The following is a 9,508-nucleotide window of genomic DNA, read 5'->3' as shown; positions in this document are numbered from 1 at the left end:
AAACCACACACACAACCACCCTTACGTATACTTGCATGGGTGCTGACAACCTGCACACACACATGTATGTGTACGCAACGCATACATGTGCATGCATGCACACAAATGCGGCGTGAGTGTGGGTGGCTGGAAATATTATTAAAACATTAGGGAGGGGCGCCGTCAATCAAGTGAAAGTTAGGCATTGGGCCTAAACATGCCGCCTTCTTGCGGTACGCAACCTCACAGTCCTCCAAGGATCACCGACCGTAAAGGAGAGAAAAAAAAATTAAAAACTTATAACTAACTTAACCTAACGACGGCCAGTCCGCCGACTTGGCAGCACGCACGATGCGTTGCGTAGTGTGCGAGCTTGGTTGCCGATGCCTCGGTCATTCGCCACTTTCCCGTCATGGTTAGAAGCCTGAGCCATGTTTGCCTAGAGCTAGGGATTGCAAAAAAGTAAAAAGATATATGTTCATATTTCTTGCCGTATATTACAAATTCATTGGAAATCAACAAGCATAGAATTTTGTATGAAGAAAATTCAATAAAAAATAACTTATTGTAATGATACAGGATTTTAAACGCACACCTCCATTGTGCATTCATACAAGTGGCGAATTTTTGGTAGAACGTTCACAATAGTGAACAGCTTCGATCACCTGGTCAATTACTTAAATCATTAGCTAACAGTGGTTTTCAAACATCTTGTAGACGACTGGTATATTGCTTTGTTTACATAATTTAAATGCCTGCATAGTTGGTTACGCAAATTTAATCCATAAACTTGATTTTAGGAATGAGTATTAATATGTAGTCTGATTTTCTGTATACAAATTTAAAAGAAAAGCTGATTTGAAGCAAATGTGCAATTCATGGCACTTCAATTTAGTAACGGCGAGCACAAGAAAAAGAAACCTTTCTTCCATTCTCTGGCCCTTCGCGACAGCCGTTCTCCCTGTCAGCTATGATTTGACACGTAGGCATGGCAATGGAGGGATAGAAAGATTTTTCACTTGTACGAACTCACAATGCACACCTCTTGCGACTGTGTACAACAGAAATTAAATAAAATAAAAAGGATAAAAAGTGTAAAAATTCCTGTGTTTCGGTCGTTACCGAACATTTTCATATTAGGCCTTGGTTGTGCCCGAGAGTACCCAACCGAAGATGGTACTCTGAGCCAGCAAAGGGCCAAACGTGGTGGGCAGAATCCCTGGTAATATTATCTCCGCATATACATCTGTTCCTAGGATGAGGCGGATCGGCGCGGATGCATGGAACTGAGGATTCGCAAGACGGAGATGTGCGTACGGGGCTGCGATAGCGCTGTCGATGCTGCTTGCCCGCCAATGCTGCTGGTAGGAAGTTGGAGCTCCTGGGCGAGCTCATCCGCAATCACTGTGGTGGGGGAGCATCCATCGATTAAGGCGCGAACGAGGTGTAGCCGCCCCCCTGCTTCTATTTTCACGACCGCGGTGGGGGTGATCGCTACCGTCGGGATCATGGTGGCGGTGACAGCTGAATGCGGGGCTAGGAGCCCTGCCCGGAAGGCGGACACGGGGGTGAGCTGCAGCGAGTTGGATCCGTGACTGCGATCTCGTGGTTGATGATGGGTGTGATCTCGTTGTTGCAGGCGAAGAGGCCTTGTCTCCGCTCTGCGATCGCGCGGTGGTTGTCTTCGTTGAGGGTCCTTAGTTTGCCGGCGAAGAGACCGAGTCTCCGCTCGGCCGTCACGAACATGGCGCTGGACTGTAGGTGGGTTGTGCTGGAGCCGCTTCCTTTCGTGCTGCAAAAGCGGTCGATACGATTTGGCTGCTGGTGTTGTGTTCGGGCGAAGAGACCGAGTCTCCGGTTCGGTGGATTCGAGCTGGACGAAGAGGCCCAGTCTCCGTTCCAGCATCTGACGCATATAACGATATGGAGTCGTCAATCCGCTCACGGGGTGATTCCAGCTCCTCCTCAACTTGTACACTCCATGGCTTGGAGCGGGCTTCGTGGAGTAGCTGTTCCTCTTCATCAATCGAGGAGATGTGAAGCATCGTGTGATGTTTTTCGCCGCATTTTTTACATCGGCCTTGGCTTGGGCATGCGTTAGAGCGGTGGTCTAGAGCCAAGCAATTTCCACAGCAGCTCCCGCGGATCGCTAAGTAAAGACGCTCCTCGGGTTTTTTGGCCCGAAAGATGGGGCACAGGCGTATGGGATGTTGCTTAAAACAAGCGCGGCATTCCGACGTATAACGCATGACATTCTTGGCAGCGTTTCGTTTTAAAGCGGCAAAACGACCCATTTTCCTGAAAGGAGTGAAATAGGTTTCAATGGGTCGGGTCATTGTCAAAGTGCAGGGGCGAGTGGTCCCTAGTTGTATTATTGGGGATTTGGGAAATTTTATTAACGCACACATATGGGGAAACATCTGTCGCTGCATACAAAAAAATATTCATATGTGGCGTGCATTATGTGCATGGCCTCTTTCCCCGCACGTTATGTGCCTGGGTCTTTAGTGCCTTATTTTGTTTATTTTGTGTCACCCGGCAGTGTTTTAGTTGGCCACGGGCACACTAGTGCTGCAGAAAATGAGCATTTACGATTTTCGGTTCACACATTCTGGTGCCGAACCGGGTAGAAAGTGTATAGCGTGGGTTCTTTTGAGTCGCTGTTATTTGTGTTGTTGGTGCTAAAACCCAACAACTTCCCTGCCCGCCACAAAAAAAAATGTTTGGACAGCAAAATTGTATGCGATGTAAAGAAAAAAATAAAAAAAATGTTCGTTTTGGATGAAGGGAATCATTTGTAGAATGTATCATTTTCCTCTTTTTGTATTACCTTTCGGTTATTTATGAGAGTTGTTTATTCAACCTTTCCCCAAGTACGCTTCTAGTCCGGTTTAATTGATGGCCTTTAGCAAATGGCACGGTTCCCGAAGGGTGTTTGGCTCCGGTACCGATTTTTCGGAAACGGGTTCTTCGGTACCCGTTTGCATCATTTTATGCATCCCTAATATAATGTACATTTAAAACTCGGCATATATATGTACATACGTTGGTATAAGTATATGGGCAGTCAGTGCACGTACTTTACCGCATTGGTAGTTTAACATACCTTTTTGACCCATTTTTCATTTTCTACTACTTCTGCTACCAACACTTAGATTCTACCAATATTTCAGTATTTTCGCACTGAAAACGCATACTGCGATAATTTTAAAGTATTGAATTGCAGAGCCCACCCAACTAACATTAGGAGGCGATACTGACCAAATCAGTAAATTTTGAAAAAAAAGAACTTAAACAGGAAATAAATTTTTGAGTAGAGAAATATATGGACTGAGTACGCGAATATTTTCTGCGCTATTTTTCTCAGTTTGTTTTTTTTTTTTTTCTTTTTTGAATAATTTGAACGACAATAGGAAGTTTTACGTAAACGATAACATGCTGAAATTGCTTATTTTTCGGCAGTAATTTTGGTACCTTGGAAAATTGTTGTTGTGATTAGACGTTTTGGTGCATGTTTGTCAGTATTTCACACTCACGATACAGGAAAAAAGTGAGTATCGTATAGGCATAAACTATGTACATAGATATATACAAATGTGCATGTAATTTTGTCTTGTTTACGTGTTTTAAAGGTGTCATTTCCTTGAAAATGCGCGATATTTGTTTTACAATACCTTATTAATTGTTTGTACACATCTGAACTGTAGCTGGTGTTTTCTTGGTAAAACCTACCAACTACTACTATTTTCACTTTTCCGTCTACTACCATTCTCCTTTTAGCATTCCGCTCACTGGTACCAGCATACCAACGGCAAAGACAATAAAAAAAACGCACATTCATACATACCCGTGTATAGAATGTAAAATTCCTATGAATTGAAACAACGGGAAGTGTATCAAGTGATTTTCCGTTCGTTCATTTCATTTTATACTACGGCGTGCACAAGATGGTCAATGATGGTGAATCAATTTGTAGTGCGTCAACGGTTATTTTAAGCAGAGAAAATAGTATAAATTTAGCTACGAATAGATCCACATTGGCCATATCACAAGATACGAATGAAAAGGGTTCTATCCCCAATGGCTCAGAACAGCAGGACAAGGACTACGAAATGACCTACAATCCAAAAAAAGAAAACCAACCTGATTCGTTGAAGGAATGTATCTCTTGAGATTCAAAGTTTCTTATCATAAGCAATTATTCTCTACATTCGAATAAGCACGTGTTGGGGAAAATTCGTATCATCATCTTCATCTATGTAAGTTCTTTTTATTCAACATTTACGTACAAAAAACAATAATTTAGCATGTAAAAAATTAGTGAAGTAGTTATTCTCCATGTCCAAAAGTGTAGTTTTCACTTCTAATTCCAGCAGCTAGCACACGTTAAAAGTTTGCTGGCGTCTTTTATATTCAAGTTTTTTTTTTTTTTTTGTGAGTAGCAACGTTTGATGAAAACCCATTATAAGCAATTTGCTGGTGATAATTAGGAGCCATATAAGGTATATATAGCGAACGCAAGTTACCAACGGTATGTGGCATACGAGGTTGCATGGGACGCTGTAAATTCATCATATGTGATTGCATCGCTAAATGTGGTTGTTGTTGTTGTAACTGCGGCTGTAACTGATACTGATGTAAACGCGAGGCTACGGAACGACCAACCGACGGATATATACCGCTAGCTGTTGCTAAATTATTGTTATGGTTAATGGCATAGTAATTATTATTGTTAATATTGCCGCTGTTAGCAGCGTACATTTGCATTGTTTGCTTTTGAAGTTGGTGTTGTTGTTGCTGCTGTGACGCTGCTAAATGTTGTGTTTGTTGTGCCTGCTTTGCTGGTGTTGGTTTTGGTTGATGTACCTGGTGTTGTTGCTGCTTCGGCGATTGTTGTTTGATAAATTTCGCAAAATTATCACGTAGCAAATCGTTTGCGATAGGGGCACCAATATTCTTTTGATGTATTAAAAACTCAGCAAAATTGAATTCCTTCCATTTCATACTTATAAATTTAAATTGTTTATATTCAAAATCGATTGATATGTCTAGAGTTTGCCGCAGGATAATGCGTGAAATCTCATCCAGCTCAGCGGGTTTGAAGTCCTTGCAAATGCCCAGTAAGATGTACGAGGTGCATATCGTGGCCATAGTCGACAAGGCGTCTTGTTGTTGGAAGAAGAGGAGCTCAAAACTCGCAACTAGTGCTTTTCGGCCGTAATCAACAAACTCTACTTCCACCTTGACGATCGGATTTTGTCCATGCGTCTCATTTTGAGCACTATTAGTTATGACATCCAAAATGAGCACCCGTTTTGAATTCAAAGTCAGTAGATGTTGATCCATTCATGCTCTTATAAAGACACATTGCGCCAGTGCGTAGCGGTACCAATTGCCGCTGCACCGGCCATGTTGGATCGATGGCGAGGCATGTGGGCAACATTTGTTGAATTCTATTGCGCACAACTGTCATGGCGTCCAGATTCGCATGGCCGTATATACGCAAATACGGACCAAAAGCGTCGACGTGGGTGATATGAAGTCTTTTGGTGGCATAAGTCGTGGATGATGAAACGGAAGTCATTCTGTCGTTTCAGTGCTCTGTTAAAGCTCTTGTGTTCCAATTAAGTGTGCTGATTTTAAATGTAGTATACGTTTAGGTTTTATTAGTTTCGTTTCGTTATTTCGTCGTTTATTTTATTATAAAATAGTCAGTCATTTCGCATTTTTTTGCAAAACGAAAATTTTTTTTTTATTGACTAAGGCGAAATCGTTATTTTGTTAAAATGGTTTTCATTTATTAAGCTTTAGCGATATAAGCACCGCAATCCGCATGAATTCATTGCCAAAAATTAAATAAGGTACAATGCATATTGAAGGAGCTCGGCCTAAATCTCCTCGGCGATATATTGCGCTTGATTATTATGCTATGGGTGTAGTTGTAAGACGTCGCGGTTGTATAGTGATTATATTGACAGAAGTTATTTAAACCAATTCACTCTTAATAATGTGAATTACGAATCGTTTTAGATTGATAAATTGCGCCAATGTAGTCGTTCTTCGCTGTCATTTCACGCGCTTTGTCTAATAAGACGTAGGCAAAATCTTGTAGGACACCTCGCTGCATGGACATAAGCAGTGATTTAATGGGTGTGGCAATTTCCCAACTGGGATTTACTGTCCATAGCGGTTTTGTGGGATTTGTAGCAGCAAGTTTTACTAACAGCTTTCGTACCGTATTCGCATTGGTACATGCGATTAGTTGGCGTTCTGGGATTTGTAGCAGCAAGTTTTACTAACAGCTTTCGTACCGTATTCGCATTGGTACATGCGATTAGCTGGCGTTCTAAGGATCCCACTTCAATACGCATTATCTTGGAACTGAATTTCCATTCATTGAGCGTTGCAAGCGGTGGTACAATCATTTCCTCTTCTGCACTTTGTTGCTCCAAATCACGCAGCTCAATTGGTGTAAACAATTGCAGATGTTGTATGTGTAGCAAAAATTGTTTGCTTTAAAATACAATCAATAACGAAATTTTTTACAATATACCGTTCGCTCAGATTACAATGTGGAATAACATTAGCAATAGCATCCACGATTGCAATAAAACTGTTCAAATGTTTATATTTTTCGAAATAATCAACACTTGCAAAAATATTGCCCTCTTTAAAAATGCTGCGCACCACATTTAGTGCGGCAACTTGCATTTCAAATGTACGTGTCTCTTTCAATGTACCCTGTGAAATGAGGCCTTCAATGTCAAGCTCGAGGATTCGACGATTTATTAATGGTATTTCACGTATATAATTATCTTCGCGTAAGGTTTCAATAATGTCCTTATATTGTTTCCACGATGCCGCATTGAAGCGTTCCGTCAAAGTTGTTCTCTGTTCACTGCATCCACAAGCCAATAGGTAACCTTCTAGCTCATCGTCATTTACATGACAAGAAAGATAATCATCTGCCGTGTACTTAGCCGATTCAGCTTTATAATCAGTTTTCATTTCCTTGAAATTACGTCGACATTCATTTACAGCTTCGCGTGCTTGCCTATATTGTTTGGTACACAAATAGAAATTCACCAAATCATAATAGATTTGTGCTCGTAATTCAGCTAAAGAGATTTGTTGTATATGTTCGAAGTTTTGTCGCATTGTTTCGGTATCTGCATGGAGCGTTACGAATGTATCATAGGTGAACACATAAAAGGGCTCTGTCGATTTGCATAGATCCTGTAAATATTCAACACTATTTTGTGGTGGTATTTCGGGTGCGAAAAATTGATGCATTGGCTCTATGGGTACAAACATATTAGCCATTGAGGGGCGGGCAGCTTTCATCGCAATGTCCTTCAATATTTGTAAGCGTAACACCCAACGATGATAGAAAGTTAAAGCAAAACGCGCTGCATGCTCATGACCATCAGAAGTTATCTTTGGTTGAAAGTCCTGCGGCAAAGGTATACTTATTAATTTGCCAAAGCACACCGTACATAAATCGCGCAGCAAGAAGGGCTGTTTTGGTATCGGTAGACTTGTCTCCAAAACATCTAAATTCCATTTCAACCACGTTGCTACTTTAAGCGCCAAAATTTTCAACGCCATTTGTTTGCGTGGTATCCTCAATCCATCCACGTTACTCATATCGGCTGCAGTAGTCACACTAGCGCCTGGTGTTACAGGTATACCACCTGGTACGCTTTCCGCTTCAGGAGATGTTAGATCAAATTGTGGTGGCATTACAACATCCGGTGTGACCGATATAAATTGTGACATTAACTCCAATGGACTAGGATCCGGATTGGGTTTCTTTAAATGTTTTGTTATCAATTGTGGATCGAGTAGAAATTCAAACCACAGCACAGTTTCCGCCGCAAGCGGCACTGCCTTCTGTCGCAGGGGATCTTCCATTTTTTTATTCCCCAAATTCGTTGTACTCTTCTCTATACTCATTTGTTATAAAAAGAAAATAATTTAGTAGCTGTAAATTGAGAAAACAAAGTTTGCATAAGTTGAACAGCTGTTCAATATAAGGGAACGTTCAGTTATAGCACCGGTGTTGTACTTTCGTTTTCTTCAGATGGCAGGAAATTTTCAAGAATTTCTATCGGAATTTATTTTGTTGCAGCCTTTTATGGTAGTAATTTCATAAAAGTTTAAAGAAAAGAAACTCATATCACTGTTAACGTATTTATTTCAGCTCGGTTTAAATAGATCATGAAATACGTGAACCCTTACCAGCGAAACTAGCGAATTATGACAATTATTTACAAAGGTATGAATATGTGAAATGTTTAGATGCTGTGATGATGCCAGCCATTGCACGTTTCCATCCCGAAGTAACAATTAGTGTCATGCAAGAACTGATACATCGTAAAGATTTTCATCGTGCATTCAAACAATCTCCTCAAGCTAAAGAGTCGTCCATTTTGACGGTATAGCATATTAAGGCAATGAATAAATAAGACTCTTGTACGCTAATGTAATTTAGAAAAAAAAGTTCGTCTGGTTTGGAGAAGCTTTCGAAACAATCTCTGCCAGGAATTTGTATACAACGAAAATTTCCGGAATAATAGAGACGACCTTTTTTAATTTTTAAGAAAAATTTATATGAATAGATAGTATGTATTTTATAAAAAAAACTTTCGAGACAGGGGGTTTTTGAAGTGGCATCAGAAATCAAATGGTACTTCACAATGGGGTGGTTATATTCTGATCCCGAAGTCTTCGAGTGCTGTCATAGTGTCATTAAATTAAATGTATATGCATCCTTTTAAAGAATGAATACTTTATCGGTACGGGTAAAAAAATCCGTTAACCCGTTGGTGCCAGTGTATCATTTTGAACACGTTCTCAACACCTTGCATGTGTTTTCGAAAAGAGGCACGTATTTGGTTAGGTGCAACCTCTATGGGTAGTTGAGCATGGATTTTGATTTGATTGTATTTATAGTTAAGAAGGAAACGGTTGGTTTCCATTTTAACTATTTTTTAATAGCTATTTCAATACATAAATTTGTTGGTCTCGCGCCTTTGGCCGAGTGTGTAGGTGTTCTGTCATCCTCGCTCGTGGTGAGCGGGTGAAGTTGGGTTTGATTTTGAAAATGAAAAATAATTGTTTTGTGGCAGATGGGGATCTGCATTAGGGTGGTTGATTGGCCTCGGTGGGCGAGCGCCGGGTTTTGAAATTTTGAAAATTTAAAAAAAGATTATGGGCCGAGTGCCTTTGTTTTCTGTGGCAGACCGAGGGTCTGCGTAAAGGCTTTTCTGGTATACTCGTTATGGAACAACGAGTGAGTGGGATGGTTTTTTTTGAAAATGAAAAAATAGAATTTTGTGGCAGATGGGGGATCTGTGTGAGGGCTTTTCGGGTATCCTCGTTATGGGAGAACGAGTGAGTGGGATATTTTTTTTTTTGAACGGAGGGATTTGGAGGAACGGGGGGGATTGTTAAGCGAAGCTTTTGGTCCTCGCACAATCTATCTCCGTGGGAAGAAGGATCAGTTTGACCAAAGGTCGTCTGACTT

General features: G+C 40.8%; 1 pseudogene; it reads right to left on the bottom strand.

Moving 5' to 3' along the window:
* Positions 1 to 5,967: 5,967 nt before the first annotated feature.
* Positions 5,968 to 8,176, bottom strand: LOC137240257 (integrator complex subunit 8-like; annotated as a pseudogene).
* Positions 8,177 to 9,508: the final 1,332 nt, after the last annotated feature.

The sequence above is a fragment of the Eurosta solidaginis genome, chromosome 2, assembly GCF_040869045.1.
Source record: "Eurosta solidaginis isolate ZX-2024a chromosome 2, ASM4086904v1, whole genome shotgun sequence".
NCBI classification, from domain to species: Eukaryota; Metazoa; Arthropoda; class Insecta; order Diptera; family Tephritidae; genus Eurosta; species Eurosta solidaginis.
The sequence above is the reverse complement of the archived record's forward strand: the minus strand, read 5'-3'. Positions and strand labels throughout refer to the sequence as shown.